Source organism: Puma concolor, chromosome A3 (assembly GCF_028749965.1).
Source record: "Puma concolor isolate L17-30 chromosome A3, mPumCon1.1.hap2, whole genome shotgun sequence".
In the NCBI taxonomy this organism is placed as follows: Eukaryota; Metazoa; Chordata; class Mammalia; order Carnivora; family Felidae; genus Puma; species Puma concolor.
The window spans coordinates 105,107,893-105,127,564 of NC_141669.1; the positions used below are offsets into that span (position 1 = coordinate 105,107,893).

A 19,672-nucleotide genomic window follows, 5' to 3' on the forward strand; every position below is an offset into this window, starting at 1 on the left:
CCTTTAATTTTGTTAAATGTCTTGTAACGAATACAGTCTTTAGGGGTAATTTGGAAGGTTTTTCAAAAGTGATTCTACCTCATATAGAACCTAAACTTGAGAGAAAGAGAGAGAGAGAGAGAGAGAGAGAGAGAGAATCTGTTGAACATTATATTGAACACAGACCAGAATATGAAAAACGCTCACTGTAGTCCCGGCAAACAGCCTGACTGCAATCTCATGAGAGATCCTGAGCTAGAACCACCCAGCTAAGCTACTTCTGGAGGAGTATGAGAAAATAAATGTTTGTTGTTTTAAGCTGTTAAATTTCCGAGTAATTTGGGTTTGTATTTGTTTTTGTTTTTTTTTTTGAGAGAGAGAGAGAGCGAGCAAATGAGTGGGGGGCAGAGAGAGAGGGAGAATTCTTTTTTTAGTTTTTTTTGTATATTTTGAGAGACAGAGAGAGTGAACACAACGAGGCGCAGAGAGAGGGGAGAGAGCATCCCAAGCAGGCTCCACACTACCAGTGTGAACCCGATGCAGGGCTTGATCCCACCAAACAGGAGGTCATGACCTGAGCTGAAATCAAGAGTCGGTTGCCCAGCCGACTGAGCCACTGAGGTGCCCCTTTCAGGGTAATTTGTTATGCATCAATAGATTACTAATGCAATAGGCATCCTAGATTTGAAGAGGATAATGTAGGGCCGTTGCTTTTGAATATTTTGAAATGGAGAGGGGAGAGAGAGATGCACAAAGCAACTATAAAACAATGTGGGAAATGCCATAATTGGGGCAAGTCACTAGTGAGCTAAATGATATCCAGCAGCAAAAATGGGACACTGCATTCCAGATCACTAGGAGACTACATATACTCTGTTAGACAAAGAAGCATCTGCCCCCAACAAAACAGTTCCCTACTTGAAGCCGAAGGCAATGAAAGGAAGAATTGGAGGGAGTGGGGAGGGCCGGGAAGCCCAAAGGAGGGTTGCTGACTTTTATTAATGACCTACTACTCCCTGTGTACTTTATAGAAATGATCTTATTCAGTCTTCACACCGAGTGTATGAGGTCGATAACATTTTCTTTATCTTATAGGTGGGCACCTGAGGCCCAGTATGTTGCAGAGCGGGAATGTGAACACATGGGCTCCTGGCTCCGAAAGCTTAGTTTTGTTTTACTGCATCAGATTGTTTTCCCTTATCCCTCAAGTTCTTGTGATGCCACAAGAATATCAAGGCACAAACAGCCTTTCTTTTTGGAATATTCTGCAGCATTTGGCAAAGTTGGTCACTAAGGTTGTGCTGAAAGTCAGACTCTCTGGCCTGTAGGAGCCAGTGACCTGAATTTCCTTATTAGTCAACTGCCATCAGACCCCTGTTACAACTTCATAGGCTTTGGGCAAATATTTCAGGAAGGGGGAGAATTAAGCAGTGAAGTAAAAGTAACCTAACGTATGTTATCTTCTCCTCAGTTCCCTGACTTTATAGACAAACAACACTTTCTAATCTTCTTTAACTTTCCCAAAATACTTCAAATGGAAATGTTCACTGAATGTCATCTTTACATTGAGAGTTACAATTGTGTCCAAATTTTAAAACTCTTTTGAGTAATCAAGAATAAGCACAAGACATTTCTCTTCCAAGAAAAACACACCGACGGCTGAAATTTCTTCAAGAATATGAACTTCATCTCTCAGACTGCTAATGACCTATAATTCTGTGAAATTAGATTTGTAAAACTGAGCTGGAATGAAAATAGTTATTACTGAACGAGGAATGGTCAGAAGATGGCCCAGATAATTGTCTAGGTGGATTGCAGAGCCATCTACCTCTGTGTCTGGAGAAGTGATGAAAAGGTTATTCTGCCAATGATTCCTTCATTGTTTTGTTAAAACAGCTACACTTCCTATGATTATTGTCACTCCTTTTGTGTTTCTGCAAAGCTTAATCCTAAATGTGCATGGGTAAGGATTACGTGACCAGAAAAAAAAAAACAGCAAAACACAGACCCAGGGAACTCCAGTGTCCACAAACCTGTATAAATAAGCCTCTCTTCTTCAATTCCTGAAAACGATCCCAGATCTTCAAGGAGAATGAAAAAGCACCTCCCCACAGAGTCCATCCATGTGAAAGTAGGAGACAAATATGATCCACAGACTGTAAAATAAATAAAGCAGCAGAACGGAGCAGCAGCTGAAAAAAGAAAGGGAAGGGAAAAAACAAGAGACTTGTGACAGAACCCAGGAGAAAAACAGATCTCAGCAAGCACTGTTAGAATGCACTTGCCCCTGTTAGTTTTAAACCCTGAAGTGACCATGGACAACACAGAAATGTTACAACTTACACACTGGAGTGAAGGAGGTAGGAATTAGAATAGATATGTTGGTTATCTCATCTATGATAACTATGATTTAAATGACATCATTAAGAGCTGACTAATCAAGTAATAGACATATACATATTCTTTCCTCTTTTAATTTTTTTTTTTTTTTTGTAGAGAGATAGAGCAAGTGCACAAGTTGGGGAGACGGGCAGGAGGTGAGAGAGAAAGAAAGAGGGAAAGAGCTCCATGTTCAGGGTGGAGCCCAATATGGGGCTCGAGCTCATGACCCCAGGATCATGACCTGAGCTAAAATCAAGACTTAGATGCTCAACTGACTGAGCCACTCGGGCACCCATACATACTCTTAAATAGTATAAAGATAACATTAAGAAAGGTAATATTATTGATTTAAATTGGGTGGTGGAGAGAAAGGGCATGGGGAAGAAAGAGGAAACACCATTTTTTTATTTCTCTTAGTAAAGGACTATAATGCACTGACTAAATGCATTAATAAGGGTTATCACCAGAACAGAGCTGCAAAGCTACCTAAAATTCAGAGCTATAGGGGAAGCAAACCAAAGGAAACAGACTACATAGGAAAAGTCCTTAAAATATATAAAGACAGAAAATATGCAACAATATGACAGAACCGAGACCAAACATATGTGTGTCATTTTAGTAAGTGCAAATGGATTTAACCTACATATTAAAAGAAGAATTTTAGATTAGATTGGATTGTAAAAGAAACAGAAACTATGCCATATCTAAGGATCACACTGAAGTGATTCAAGATAGTCAAAAATAGAAAGATGGGCAAAGTCTACTAGGAAAAGGTACACTTAAAAACATTTTTTGGACTGTTTTAAAGTAATCTCTACACCCAACGTGGGGCTCAAAATTACAACCCCAAGATCAAGAGTGGTACGTTCCACCGATGAGCCAGCCAGGCACCCCAGAAAAGGTACATTTTTAAACAACAATGAATTATTAACATAATATCAGAAAAGGCGTAATTCAGCTCAAAAAACAGTGGGCACTTTGTGTTTTTTAAAGGTGTAACTCATGTAAAAATGTGTCACTTATGAATATCTAGGTATCAAATAACAACAATCATAAAGCAGAAAATACAGAAGATAAAAAGACAAATAGAAGCACTCTGGTAATAGAGGACTTCAAATGAACTCTTTTAGCTGTAATAGTTTGAGTAGATGCAAAATAAGAAAGCATATGAAAGGTCTAAATAACACAGTTTAAAAGTAGAACCGATCAATGTATACCCAACTGTACCCTGGAAATAGAGCATATGCATTCTTTCCAACTGCCCATGAAATACTCATGAAAATGAGCCATACTGAAAAAAATTAAGGCACCAAAATCCTCAGTAAATTTCAAAAAGTAGAAATACTCAAAAGGCTTGGATGAGTGAATGAATATTTCTTGCACATCTATTGTGTTTTGGGTGGGCGGAGGGGTACTCCTAGGAAACAGATCCTGAGACAATGATTTGAGAGTAATTTGGGGGGTGAGGGGAGCATAGGGTGGGGATTATGTAAGTGAGACAGGGGAAGGGAAAAGAGCCAGTGATATATGCCTTATTGGGCCAACTACTGTTATGGATGACTGGAGCCCAATTTTGCTGGGGAAACTCTGAAAGCCAGTGTAGAACATGTCAGGATCATCCTACACGAGGATCAAAAGAACTGGGACATTTTACACCAACTAGTAGATGGGGCTCCAGAAAACAGCGAAGGCCCTTGAGGAACAAAATGTAGAGGCTAGCTGTTGAAAGCTGGACCAGTGTGCACTGAGCTATAAAGAGGAGTGGAAGGGTGCAGATGGGATGCCAGCAGCATCTGATCTTCAGTGTGTGCAAGTATAACTCAATCATCAGGGAGAGCTAAAACCAGAATGGACGGGCTTTTCTGGGCACATAAGTTGGATGGAGCAGAAGTATGAAATCAGTTTTTTTTCCTAAAGCTCCCTTGTGTTGTTTTTCTATTTCCTTTGTTCTTTCCCTGAGATCCCTCTCAGCTGATGGGTGTATAAATGCTCCAGTTCTTTGCATTAGGCTAGGCTGTACAGTTCTTCCCTACTCAGTCATGTCTTGATTATGCCTAGAGCCCTTTCTTAGAATAGGTTGCACAGGGCCGCCTGGATGACTCAGTTGATTAAGCATCTGACTTCGTTCGGCTCAGGTCATGGTCTCACGGTTTGTGAGTTCGAGCCCTGCATTGGGCTATCTGCTGTCAGCATGCAGCCTGCTTCAGATCCTCTGTCCCCTTTTCTCTCTTCCCCTCCCCTGCTCATGCTCTTTCTCTCAAAAAAATAAACATTAAAAAAAAAAAAAAAGAATAGTTTGCACAACCTATCCTCATTCAGGTAACACTGATGTCCCATTCTTGGTTTGTTCCTCCTGTTTTTCCTTGTGATTTGCCCCTGTTAGTTTTAAAGAGATTTGCATTGATTTTGTGTGGTGGCTGGTGGGTGCTGGTAGCAACTGAAAAGGGATTGTGAACAATTAGGCAATATGGCAAATGTTACATGGGGCGCAGGGTGGGGGGGGGCGGGGGAGTGCCATGGAAATATGTAGCATACAACATGGTGAGGACACCAGCCAATTGTCATGAACTCTTGACTGAATGTTGGCTCTCCACTCTATGCAGAGTTAACCCTTCAGTAGCTGATTCTAGGACTTCAAGGGAGAGAGGCTGGAATGACTGAGATAATCTGAGAATTATCTAAAGGTAGTGGCTGAAACTCAGCCCTGAGTAGAATCTAGGTAAAATTTTGTCAATATTTACTTTTTTGAATTAGATTTAAGATGGCATTTTGCCTACACCTGCTTTACAGATAGGGACCAGGCAGTCCATAAAATCTCCCAAATGTCTGTAATGCACACTGATTGTGGTCTAGTGATGGTAGGAAGACCTCTAAAGAGGCAACAAGAACTGGATTAGTCTAGACAGAAAACTTAAAATCCTTACTCCAATACCATTTCAAAATAATAATCAACTGTGTGAGTTCATATATTTATTTTTAAATAAGTTTACCAAGGTAGTCAGAAGTGACTTTTTTTTTTTTTTTGAAAGGGCAACCCCTTGAAGTGGGCCACATATAGCAAAAGGAAAATATCAGGATATGGATGAACTTAATATCAAAATCTGGGTTGATTTTTTAAAAGTTATTTATTTATTTATTTATTTATTTATTTATTTATTTATTTAGAGCGAAAGAGTGTGTGAGCAGGGGAGGGGCAGCAACAGAATCCCAAGCAGGGATTCTGTGGTGAGAATGCCTGGACACATAAATTGGATGGAGCAGTTGTGATGATCATGACCTGATCACAAACTGTGAGATCATGACCTGAGTGAAAATCAAGGGTCAGATGCTTAACTGACTGAACCACCCTGGTGCCCCTGGTTTGATTTTTTTTTTTTTTTTTTAATCGAAGAGAAGTGAGTAATTCAAAATGCTGAGAACTTAAATGGGTCATGAGATTTTTTTCTTAGAAATAAAGAACTTGGTATTTCTCTGCTTTCAGTGTGTGTAATTGATTCTGAAGGAGTTTCTGAGAATCTATAATGCTGTCAAGCAGAATTCATTGTACAGTGTGGCTACGATGCACATAATTTTCAGTAATATGTACCTGATCAGAAGGCACATACTTCTGATGTGCCTTTTCCTTGAAGAAGTTTGTCTGATTTCACTCTCAAGTATTTTTTATTAACACTGTTGCAAAGAAAAAAATATTATCTAAAACTTGAAAGTAAGGAGGAAAAAAGACTATGTCACTTCTGTTTCCATTGTTAGGCAGTGCCCTGTTCCTGGTGTTCCTAGATGAAAGGCTGGCAAGTTTGTTTTGTTTTGTTTTGTTTTGTTTTGTTTTGTTTTGTTTTCTGTAAAGGGCTATATGGCAAATATTTTAGATTGTAGGACCATCTAGTCTGTTGCAACTATTCAACTCTGTAGCAAAAGAAACCATCTACAATGCATAAGTAAATGGCTGCAGCAATGTTCCTACAAAACTTTATTTACAAAAACAAGTTAAGGTAAGCTAGGCCTGCTATAGTTTATTGACTCCTACCCTAGAGTCACATGATACACGAATTTGTTTGATTTACCATTGCTCTTGATTAGGGCTCAGACAATTTTCAACTCTGTAAAGCTAAGTATTTCTTTGTTGGAAACTGATAAGATGTAAATTATTTTTTAATATAATTTATTGTCAAATTGGTTTCCATACAACACCCAGTGCTCATCCCAACAAGTGCCCTTCTCGATTCCCATCACCCACTTTCCCCTCTCCCCCACCCCCATCTGCCTTCAGTTTGTTCTCAAAGATGTAAATTATTTTTGCCCAATATCATGAAAGTAATTTTTGTCTGGGATCAATGACAATTATTTTTGTCTGATAGTAACACAAATGATTTTTCTTGTGTAGAAAAGTTAACTCCAAAGGCCATGGTCTTATTACTGATAGAACAATGATGAGTTTTGCCTCTAACCTTGTGACTTATTTCTGTATTCTTCCTTTCTTTCATTGATGATATAATCATCAATTCCTTGTATCCTTTCTTGAACCAACTTCACCATCCCGTTGCTTCCCTCATTGATGAGTGTAATAAAACTTTGGTTTCTGCTCATTTTGATTTTACATGAGAATTGCATGATGTTAAACATTTTGAAAATGATACTTTGGTTGAGATTTTGTTAATATATTTACCTGAATTAGGCCCCATGTTCTTGTCCTTTAATTCTATAAACAGGGAAGGAAAGGAAGAAGTGTTCCTTTTGACTTCAAAAACCAACTTGAGACTCCAAACAATCAAACCAAGAGCTGAAGACAAGTAAAAACTATCTGAATGTGATCAAGAAGCCATGGTTGCCTTGGACAGATCAACCACTCAACCTAAATGCCAGGATGCGGCTTCAAGGTTGGCAACAGAAAGTGTAGGAGACCAGAATGTACCCCCCCCCCAAAATATGACTGTAGGAGACCAGAGTATGCCCCCCCCCCCAAATGCCTTTTTGGTATAAGTACTATTTAGAGCCAGTTGTTTTCCTGCTGCTGCTGCTGCTGCTGCTGCTGCTGCTGCTAATGATGATTTTATTTAGAGCTGATTATAAGCTGTTTTAAGAAACAGCAGAAGCAGGCCACTGGGGTGGCTCAGTCGGTTAAGCATTGACTTCTGCTCAGGTCATGATCTCATGGTTTGTGAGTTCAAGCCCCACATTGGACTCTGTGCTGACAGCTCAGAGCCTGGAGCCTGCTTCTGATTCTTTGTCTCCCTCTTTCTCTGCCCATCCCCCATTCACGGTCTCTGTCTCTCTCTCAAAAATAAATAAACATAAAAAAAATTAAAAAAGAAAAAGAAACAGCAGAAGCAGAAGTTCTGAAAACAGTAGAAGTTACTCTTTTGTAAGAGAAATCTACATTTATAAAGGAAATCTTCATTTGTAAAAGTGTCTCCCTCTTTGTAGTGACTCTAAATCCCAAGAGACTCTTACAAATAGAAAAGGCATAGACTAAAATTTACATAACAAACCTTTCCTTTCTTTACTGTACTTTTTCTATTTACCTGCCCATAACTTACCTCCTTTACATCCTTCTTCCTTTGTTTTAGTTGAAGACAGCATTTAGGTTCAAGTTTTAGCCATCTCTTTGAGTTACTCATCCTTGAGCTTCTCCCATGTATATGGGATATATACAGGTTAATAAACTTCTGTTTCTCTTGTTATACTCTGTTGTTACAGGGTCCCCCAGTGGAGAACCTAGAAGAGTAGAAGGAAATGATTTCTTTCCCCCCCTACAAAAACATATGGCATATGCTTCTAATTCTGATAGGATAATGTGTACAGGGTAAACCTCTTGCATCATTTTCTATTTTCTGGCAACACTTATCTCAAGATGGCAGATATTTTACTCACTGGAAGTTGTCAACACATTTCTCTGATATTACTTTTACTTTCATACATAAAAATGGACCAAAATTAAAGTACCTTTTCGGTGTAAGCTAAAACCATTCACCAAATACATTCTCCCCCACCCATCCAAAAACAACTCTCAGGGGAATTTGAGAATGTTAACTCCTGTTCTCCCTTTGGCTCACAGCAATGACTGAAACTGCTTTCAAGAGGCTGAACCTTTGAAGGGCAGCTGAGTTCATGCCAATCAGCAGGCAGTGGCAAAATGAAATGGATTTTCTTTCACATTAGACTGGATGGTATAGTGGCAAGTTGAAAAATATTCTGTTTCATTTTGGATTCATGGTTTTTTTTTTTTTTTTTTTTTTTTTTTTTTTTTTTGCTACTCTGTGATACTTGAAAGTCAAACTGAATGTCAGAGATAAAAATGTCATGCAGATCATGGCTCAGGTCCCCTGGGTTCACTGGAGATGCACGCAGTTGAGACTTTTGACTGAGGTATAGAGAGGTCAGTTCAACTACACTGTTCCTCAGCCATCCCCTGCTATTTCTCACTCCAAAAGATTAATTCAATATTGTGTCCAGTTGAAACTCAGGTAAGACTAATATTCAGCTGGGTTTCTAAAAGCTGAAAGACAGTCAACTCATGAAAGTATTAAAGGATAATTTTTTAGAAAAGATAAACTCACATCTCATACATATATAAAATGGGCATATGTCAAAGATTTTATTTAACTAATTAAGGAGGGAACCAGTAAGATGTTACAACCAATTCGAAGGAAAATCCAAAGAGAAAACACATATGAAGGCTATTAGGAATGTTGCAATGAATTTGCTTAATTTGTGCCATAATGGCTTCTTCCACAGAGAGGGAGGGAAATTAATGGAACATCCTTCAAATTCATTTGCATATTTTTGGATAAGAATCATTTGTATCTCTTTCAGTTATGCACAATTTACAGAATTGTAAATAACACCAATATAATGAAAGTCATAAAGACACCGTAGAACCAATAAGCTGGAGGGGGATGCTAGACAATGCTTAGTTTTCCTTTGAAAACATCCAGTAATATTTTTTTGATGTATTTCAGTACTTCACAGTTTTTCCCCACAAAAGAAAACCTGACTAACATTATGTTCTTATCTCTGAGATTTTATAAAACAGAAACGCAATAGTGTTCTCCTGCATCTGCTTGCCAAAAACAATCAAAATAGGACAACAGATGGACTGAGGAGCAGATACTTGAAAGCAGAGAAATCAAATGGAAAGAAAAGTAAACTTTAAAATACCCTTTGCTTAATCATTGTCTTTACAGCACATTACTTTGCATTTCACATCGTGGAAAATTTTAAGAGAAACTGACTAAATGGATGAGCTATCTTTTAAGCTACCTTGTTTTAATCTCACAATCTCTTCAACATTTTGGAATGTCAGGAAAAGCACCATGAATTTGGGGTCCTTGAATCAAAAACCTTGGAGAATAATGTGAAAGTCTTATGACAATTCTTCTTTGAAGAATGAGGAGACACTGCACTTCATTCTGCCCAGCATACCTTTCTAGGAGCCCTACTTACACACCTCTTTCTCCCACCCAAAGCTCCTGAATCTCTTTCTCACTTATTCTCCCAAAGTCTTCCATTGTGCTAGCTCTTCTCCCTACAGCCCCTCTTTTCTGGTTTTTGTATTTATGAAAAGTAATTTCATTATCTTAACTTCTTCGGGTCTTCTCTTCTTCCACCTCTCAGCACAAAGTCTTGATCATTGAACCAAGCAAATACTATGTCCTTTATCCTTTGAAGGGAGTGGAGAAATCTATCCCCAAAACATGTAATCTTGATACCTTCCTCCATGCCACAGTTTATTTTAAACTTAAAGAGAAAATATCTTTGCTATATATATTGGAATAGGAATAGCTGCCACATCATAATTGTAAGTATGGGTGCACCACAAATGATAATAATTTTATTAGACTTTTGTAAAAAAAGGAGTTTTAAGATTTTCCTAAATGTCTTTCAGATTCCTTCCAACACCCCAAATTCAGACAAGCAAAAAGACGATATTAGTTTTGTGGGGCTGCCATAACAAAGTATCCTAGATTGGATGGCTTAAACAACAGAAATTTATTTTCTCACAATTATGGAGGCTGAAAGTCCAAGATCAAGGTGTCAGTAGGGCTAGTGTCTTCTAAAGATTCTCTTTGGCTCGTAGATGGCCATCTTCTCCCTGTGTCTCACATGGTCTTCCTTTTGTGTATGTTTATGACCTAATCTCCTTTTTTTAAATAAGGGCACCAGTCATATTAGATTTGGGCCCACTCTAATGACCTCATTTTAACTTAATTACCTCTTTAAAGACCCTATCTCTAAATACAGTCACATTCTGAGGTACTGGGGGTTAAGATTTTAACATATAAATGGGGGGGGGGATATAATTCACCTTATGACAAGGACCATTCTTTTCATTTTAGTAGCAGAAAAATGTCAGGTGGGCAGGGATTAAGTGATCTCTGAACAATCCATCAAGGAACATAGCCATCACCTCTAATTGATAACCTGTACTTTGGATTTAAGTCATTCTTAGAAGAGTTGTTAGAATGCAGAACTTCTTGGGAGTTTCAGTTGGCATTATGGAACAAGCTTGAAAAAAGTAATGTTTTTATTTTTGTATTTAATTTAAAGATATAAATGATGGACATATGCCAACCTTATAAATATTCATCAGGGTATCTAGGTTAGCTATTTCCGTAGTTGATTTAAATATTCACACAAAAGGATCATGAGTATTTTTCGTGTGTTTTTTCACATTGCTGAGATTTACAGACTGTGACGTTCACCAGTCTAAAGTGTACACTTATCATAAGTATCTATGTGTGCAATTATATGGCAAACTACTCTGCTCTCTTTATAATCTCTTTGATAACTACAAAGTTGACACCATTGGGATTTATAGGTAAAGACATAAGGCTTAGAAATGTAAATAACTTGGTGTTGTCTTCCATCCTGCAGCTGCAGTGCCTGCCCTGACCAAGACCCTCTGCCCCTAGACCCAACTGGCAGCTCAGCCTTGCACTTGTGTCTGATGTGAGAGCCTGTGCTTAAGAAATCAGGTCTCAATGGAGACGTTCAAGCAAAGGTTGGACAACTGACTTTCCAGAACAAAAAGGAAACTCATGCATCAGAAAAGGTGATTAATAAACACACCAAAAGAATATGGCTGCATAAATACCAGAATCTGATCAGATGAAACAGCTTAAAGAATTTCTTGGAACCTACAATAAGCTGACAGAAACCTGCTTTTCTGACTGCATTAAAGACTTCACAGCAAGAGAAGTAAAACCCGAAGAGACCACCCATTCGGAACATTGCTCACAGATATATTTTTATATAACACTAAGAATATCTAGGAGATTTCAGGAAAATCATATTCAGCAGAATGAAGCCATGGCAGCCATGACATCTTGGCCAACCACCACTGAAAAGTCCTGATGGATGGACTTTAGATGAAAGATTGCCAGAAGCTGCTGTGATGGAAATGAGGACTCCCCTGATAGAATCCCCTGAAAGCAGTAGCCACCATGTTAAACTATCATGACTGTTTGGCAAATGGAAACAACTAGAGAAACAAAATTGCTATTTACTGGAAAATCAAAATAGAAGGTCTTATTGTTCAGGGAAAATGAAACACAGCATTTGTTGATGCCTTAAGATTCAGCAGGTTGGTAACTTCATCAGAAAAACAAACCATTGTTTCTTCAATTGTGACTGTTAATTTTAAAGCAAAATATGTGTTCAATCATGTATGAGATAGAAAAAAAACATTTTATTACTAAAGGTAATACAAGTAGAAATAAGTAAAATAAGTAGAAATATCACTGAACAGTCATTTATACTATATAATATTTTTCTTTCTTTCTTTTTATTTATTTTGAGAAAGAGAGAGACAGAGAATGCATGTGATGGGGGAGGGGCAGAGAGTGAGGGACAGAGAGAATTCCAAGCAGGCTCCACACTGTCAGCACACAGCCCAACACTGGGCTCCATCTCATGAACAGTGAGATCATGACCTGAGCTGAAATCAGGAGTCAGATGCTTAACCACTGAGCCACTCAAGTGCCCCACATTGAAATGCTTTTCAATCACGATCATCCTCCAAGTATTCCTGTTCATTCACGTCTGCCTCAAATTACTGGTAAATACATAAAATAGTTAACTTGCTAATCATTTCAATGCACGATCCTTTTCTTGCCTCCCTTCTTGTGTCAGGATGTGCATTACGTATTCTTATCCTAGCCATATTTTCGTATATCTTCAGGAAACATCTCATCTAAGACTACCTTGGGAATGCTTAAGAATTGACCATTATGCTCTAGTGAAGACTGTGTTTTGCATTTTATTCAAAAACTGAGAGTCTAACAATATACAATGTCTTCTCAGTCATGACATGTGATCAGTGCAATAAAATGTGAACCGAAGTTAAAAAAAGAAAAAGAAAAAGACTTGTAAATAACTTTATCAAACTGACCCAGCAAATAAGAAGCACTAGTAATTCAAAACCCAGGCCCTATACACTGTACCACCTAGCCTTTCCCCATTTTTCCATAGGTAATACATTCTCCTTGCATGGAAATCAAAGAGCACAGAGTAAATAAAAAGAAAATAAGAATCACTTATAATCCCATTACTCAGAATTCAACACCTATCGTTAATTCGGCATTTACTCTTATAGTTGTTTTCTCATTTATATGTATCAAAAACGTGTATGACTGCCTGCACATAAACTCAGTTTTCTAAGGAATGTCACACTTCTCCATTTTCTTCAAATCAGATTAAATCTGCCTCTGACCTTCATGTCCTACAAGGTTGTCAGAAGATCCTTGTAAGTACTGGGGCTTTTGATCTTTCTTGAGGGTCAAAGAGAAAAATGGGAGGCTTATGTACCGCTTGGAAAGCTGGGGGATGTCTTTGATGTTCAACCCAACATGGCAGCCTTTATCACTGTCTAATGTCCAGTGGGTCAGGAGGGCAGGGACTGCCTTCAGGGTCCAGAGGAGCACTGAGTCTTCCTCTGGATGGGAGGCTCAGTGTGTGTTTGAGATTCCCTCTCAGGCCTCACCACCACCTATGGGTACAGTGAGGCATGGAATGGACAGGCACAGTACGGCATGGGACCTGGGGCCTCCAGCTCCTAGGCACCTCCTCCCCTTTAAGGAATTTTCCCCTTCTATCTGCCTGTCAGTTTCTCCTGCAATTCCTTCTCTCACTGCATAATCCCTTCTGCTCAGTTAAAAAGACTAAGAGCTGGAGAGGGAAATGTTTATAGTTAACAACTCTCTTTCCAAAAAAGGGATAATAAAAGACTTGACTATTGAGAAATTATTTATTTACACGTGTATTGTGATTATTGTTTACAAAATAAAAATCACATTCTACCTGTTTTTATCAACAATCGTTGTAGATTTTTAGCTCTAAGATTTTAGCTCTAAGAGTTTCTTACCTTATTGTTGAGTTTTAAGAATTCCTTGTATATTTTGTATACAAGTCCTTTATCAGATACATGTTTTGCAGTTAGTTCCTCCAATTCTTTCATTTTCTTAACTGTCTTTCACAGGGAAGAAGTTTTAAATTTTAATGCAACATATCAATTTTCCCTTTTATAGATTGTGCTTTTGGTATTGCATCTAAAAATTCATCTCTCAATCCACGATCATATAGATTTTCCCCTATATTTTCTTCTACAACTTTTATAGTTTTACACTTTACATTTAGATCTATGGTTCATTTTGAGTTAATTTTTGTGAAAAGTATAAGTATCTAGTGTCTAGAACCATTTATTGAAAAAACTGTCTTTTCTCCACTGAATTGCCTTTGAGTCTTTGTCAAGGATAGATTGACTATATTTGTGTGGGTCTATTTCTAGGCTCTTTATTCTGTTCCACTACTCTTCCCCCAACTCACTTCTATGCTGCCTTGATTATACCAACTTTATATTAAATCTTGACGTTGGGTAATATAAGTCCTTCAACTCTGTTCTTTTTTAGTATTGTCTTAGTCATTCTAGGTCTTTTGCTTTTTGATATACATATTAAAATCAATTTGTTGACATCTACAAAATAGTTGCTGGGATTTTGATTGGGATTTCATTGAATCTATAGAGGATGTTGGAAAGAATTGACATCTCTGGTCAGGACTGTGAACCCATGACAGATGGGGGTTGGCTGATGAATACCCAAGCTTTCCCAGCCCTCAGGTAGGACATATCTGTTCATGTTATGCAGTGTTTCCCAGAGTCCTCAGCAGGATCAAGCACCAGTTGCCCACAGTGGCACATTTTATGAGCTATTTTCTCTTCTCTGCTCACTTCCCCATCCTCTTACTGTCACCAGCTAGACCCTAAGACCTGACCTTTACTGCCCACCTGCGGTAGTGGCTACCTGCAGTAGTGAGTACAAACTCACTAACCTTTGTCCTACATCTTTCCTTAAGATCTCCTTTCTGTCTTACCTTTTAAATCTTGCAAATGAACCCAAAACCACCCCTCAGGTGATGGCAACAGGCGTGACAAGACAGGTACCAGCCCAGTCCGCCCTGACCATCTGAGCTAAATGACTTGCACCTGCGCAGATAGACCGTGGTGTGACCCCCTGGAATGACTGGTACTTATCTTTACCTCATTATAATGCTGAAATCTCCACCCAAGGAGGAGCCTCATTTACATAACATACAATTTATGTATAGGAGGTTTCCTTAAGGTGCATGTGCACCACCTCTACATATGATGACATGGCTTCCCTATCTAAATATTCATCGTAACCTAAACAAAAGGAACCCAGTTACCCTCTCTCAGGGAGTCATGGCTTTGGAAGCCATTCTCTGTGATCTTATTTGCTCCAAATAAAGTTTTCTTTGTGCGACAACTCACCTCATGCAGTTTCCGTGATACATCAGGGAGCGAACTCCCTTTCGTTCAGTCACATTACCAGTGTTTCCTGTAATCATCTCCCAAATAAACTACTTTCCCTCAGAACCTCATCTTAGGGTTTGTTTCTGGGGCATCCAGACTAAGAGTTGTGACAATACAGGAATACTCAAAGACAGGCTCAAGTAAGGCAACTTTCCTAAATGTACCCAGGTTCCAGAGTGGTACCAGGCCTATCCAGTCTAGATAGAAAACTCCCAGTTTGGTAATTTAATACCTACTCAAGGCACTCAAATTTAGTCTTTAATTTAAGACTCAGAAAGCAGTACCTCGCAAGCCTGCTATTTCTTCAGAAAGAAAAAAAAAGATACAAATGAAACACATTTAATTTCAACAAGCATGCCTGCGCATGAAAATCTACCTCAAAATAGCTAAAATGGTAAAAGATGTGTTGCTATTTTAAAGCCAGAAGATTTGGATTTGCCTCAGGCAGCTTTTAGCTTCTAGAGTTTTATGGCTCACTGGTTTCAGGTTAGAAAGTTAGAATTGCAAAGGCGTGCTGTGGTTTCAGTCTCTGCCATTCTTTCATAATTTTGTAGCACAAGGGCTTTTCCAGGGAGGGAGATAAGGGTGGGGTGGAAATCTAACAAGGGAGGAGTGAAAGGCACCAAGAGAACTGACCCAACTATCTGTCTTTATTTTTAACAACCTCTAAAGCAAGTCATGCACGATGAACATCACAGAAGCACCAGGCATTTGTTGGAAAAAATCCTCTGGGGATGCACTTCTTGAGGGGAGAAAATGGCTTCATAAAGAAAGGATGCAAAAACGCTGTGCTCTCTTTATCTGCAACTGCAGAATGCAATAGCCACTCCACCAAATCCTCAGCTGCAAAAACAATGTGTGTAATCTGATATTTATTTTTGCTGAAATGGAGCTGCAGCTCTGCCATTGCAAAGCGCCCAGAGAGCCTTTGCTGACCCTGGGGGGAGTGCGGCCTAATGTAACAGCCTCACTTTTGCAATTTAATTTTTCTTCAAGAGCACAGGCCAGAGTTAGAGGAACTTCTATCCAGCTTTTGGAGGGAAAGCCAAAAATGAATTAATGAAGCTTATCAGACGGCCTTTAGAAAATGTATCAGCCCTTTATTATGCTACAGTATCAGCCAACACTCGCTTTACTTTTCTTAGGAGGAATTGGACGGGGGCTGCCTTCAGGGAAGATGTGCTTCGCTGTCTCAGCCCACACGCTCAAGCAATTTAAATCTGGTCTCCAGGAGACCTGACATCATAAAGGGAAATTGTATTCAGGCCTACTAGTCTAGGAAACATTACCTCAATGCTGCTGGATTTCTCAGTCACTACCATTGTTTCTTTGTTTCCCTGTATCACCAAACTTCATGGGAGAGAAATTACTGCTGCACTACTTCATCATCTAGTATTTCCTTAACTCTAAGAGCTGCTGCCGCAGAACTCTTGAATGATGCTGTTCTTTTGAAGGTCACTGAGGACCCCACCTTGTCCAACCCACTAAGCGTTTTTCATGGTCTGCACGATCCAACATCACCTCCCCACCTCCCCTGCCGTTCTAAGCCTTGTGTTTCCTTGCCTTTTGTTGACGTGGTCCTCCTCTCTTCCCTATGCCTCCTCCTGGCCCTTCCTAGTGGTCATCCTCCAAGGTTCTTCCAACCTCCTACTCCATATTCATACTCTCAACAAGCATCCATTCCCATACTTTCAGTTGGAGCTTCAGCAGCAATCTTGACTGATGAAGTACTTGGAGGGTAGGATTCCCCAGGGGAGGATGCGGAAGGACATTAGAAGGAACTTGGCCCTCTGATGATTTTGCTGAAACCATCATATCTATCCTGCCTGCCCACCTCCTGATTTCTTCTGCATGCTAGAATAAACCTTGTGTTTAAGCCACTGTTTTGTATATTTTGGATTTTCTGTTATATGCAACAGAATCTAATTTAAATAATAAAAACAGGCATAATAATGTCCTCTCATAAAGTTAGTATAAGCTTTACATGATATAAGTCATGTGCCTAGCTCATGTGCCTAGCCAGACCTAGCCTATGTGGTCAAATATTGTAGATTTTATTATAAACTCCATGCCCGCATTCCCAGCTTCATGATGCACCAAATCACAAAATGTCAACTATGATCTAAACAAATCCCTTCCAAAACCAACTCATCCTCTGATTGCCTCAATTTTTGGTGTATGACATGACTAATCTCTTGTTAATCAAGGTTTTGAGTCTTCTCATTTTCTTGCTAATATTGAATCAATTGCTAACTGCTATTGATTTAGTCCTTCACATTTTCCCCAATTAATTCCCTCATATTTTCTCTGTAAACCCCCTAGTTGAAACTTTCATTATTACCCACCCAAAATATTACAGTTGTCAACTCAATTGGTTCCCCACTTCCTGTGTATCTTTCTACTTCAAGTTATCCTACTGAAACCATCACATAAGTCTTCCAAAAGCACTGCTCTAATTTTGCTATTCTTCTAAAAACCTTAGTGGCTTGTCATTGCCCACTGAGTTAGTCCACATGCTCTTCAGCTTGGGGCTTGAGACCCTAACTTATATCTTCTGATTCTCACCTCCATCTCCTTCCATGCCAATCAATCTAGACTCTTCGATTTGCCTTCTGCTTTCTTAATTCTGTTGCTTGGCTCATGTTTCACTCACCCAGAATGTCCTCTTCTTACTCCACTGCCTACATTTCAATATCTTAGCTAACTTTCAAAGCATCACAGAAATTATATCACTTCTAAAAATCCCCTCCTTCCAAAACAGATGTGATTTTCCCTTTACTCAAAACACTTTGTATCTCTCTTATGGTGCTTGTGCTCCAATGCTTTACACCAGTCATTCTCACATTTTAGGGAGCATCTTAGTTATCTGGAAGAACTTTGAAGATACAGATTGCCCACTCCCAGAGACCCTATCAAGACAGTATGGTATTGGCACAAAAACAGACACATAACGAATGGAATAGAATAGAGACCCCAGAATTGGATCCACAAATGGATGGCCAACTCATCTTTGACAAAGCAGGAAAGAGTATCCAATGGAAAAAGGACAGTCTCTTTAACAAATGGTGCTGGGAGAACTGGACAGCAACAGGCAGAAGAATGAAACTAGACCACTTTCTTACACCATTCACAAAAATAAACTCAAAATGGATGAAGGACCTGAATGTGAGACAGGAAACCATCAAAACCCTAGAGGAGAAAGCAGGAAAAAACCTCTTTGACCTCAGCTACAGCAATTTCTTACTCAACACATCTCCAAAGGCAAGGGAATTAAAAGCAAAAATGAACTATTAGGACCTCATGAAGATAAAAACTTCTGCACTGCAAAGGAAACAATCAACAAAACTAAAAGGCAACCAACGGAATGGGAAAAGATATTTGCAAATGACATATCAGATAAAGGGCTAGTATCCAAAATCTATAAAGAACTCACCAAACTCCACACCCCCAAAAAAATCCAGTGAAGAAATGGGCAGAAGACATGAATAGACACTTTTCCAAAGAAGAAATCCAGATGGCAAACAGGCACATGAAAAGACTCAACGTCACTCCTTATTGGGGAAATACAAATCAAAACCACACTGAGATACTACCTCATGCTGGTCAGAGTGGCTAAAATGAGCAAGTCAGGAGACTATAGACGTTGGAGAGGATGTGAAGAAACAGGAACCCTATTGCACTGTTGGTGGGAATGCAAACTGGTGCAGCCACTCTGGAAAACAGTGTGGAGGTTCTTCAAAAAATTGAAAATAGATCTACCCTATGACCCAGCAATAACACTGCTAAGAATTCACCCAAGGGATACAGGAGTGCTGATTCATAGGGGCACTTGTACCCCAATGTTTATAGCAGCACTTTCAACAATAGCCAAATATGGAAAGAGCCTAAATATCCATCAACTGACGAATGGATAAAGAAGATGTGGTTTATATATACAATGGAATACTACTTGGCAATGAGAAAGAATGAAATATGGCCATTTGTAGCAAAGTGGATGGAACTGGAGGGTATTATGCTAAGTGAAATAAGTCAGGCAGAGAAAGACAGTTACCATGTTTTCACTCATATGTGGATCCTGAGAAACTTAACAGAGAACAATGGGGGAGGCGAAGGGAGGTGGAGTTACAGAGAGGGAGGGAGGAAAACCATAAGAGAGTCTTAAATACTGAGAACAAACTGAGGGTTGATGGGTATGAGGGAGAGGGAAAAGTGGGTGATGGGCATTGAGGAGGGCACCCATTGGGATGAGCACTGGGTGTTGGATGGAAAGCAATCTGACAATAAATTATACTTAATATAAAAAAAAAAGAGAGAGAGAGAGAAAAAGAAGGTCTGGGAAAGGGTCTGATATCTGCATTTCTCTTTTTTGAAAAAAAAATTTTTAATGTTTATTTATTTTTGAGAGAGATAGAGAGAGAGAGAGAGAGAGATACTAGTGGGGCAGGGGCAAAGAGAGATGCCAAAGCAGGCTCCAGGCTCCAAGCT

The 19,672-nt window shown here is 39.1% G+C and overlaps 1 long non-coding RNA gene across 1 annotated transcript in view; it reads right to left on the reverse strand.

Moving 5' to 3' along the window:
- Window positions 1-1,994: 1,994 nt before the first annotated feature.
- Window positions 1,995-19,672, reverse strand: part of LOC147582634 (uncharacterized) — a 28,753-nt gene continuing 11,075 nt past the window's right edge. Inside the window, exons 2-3 of the long non-coding RNA XR_015248762.1 lie at window positions 7,896-8,073; window positions 1,995-2,171 (exon numbers count right to left, since the gene is read on the reverse strand). This is a non-coding gene — a long non-coding RNA (uncharacterized LOC147582634). The remainder of the gene's footprint in view (window positions 2,172-7,895; window positions 8,074-19,672) is intronic.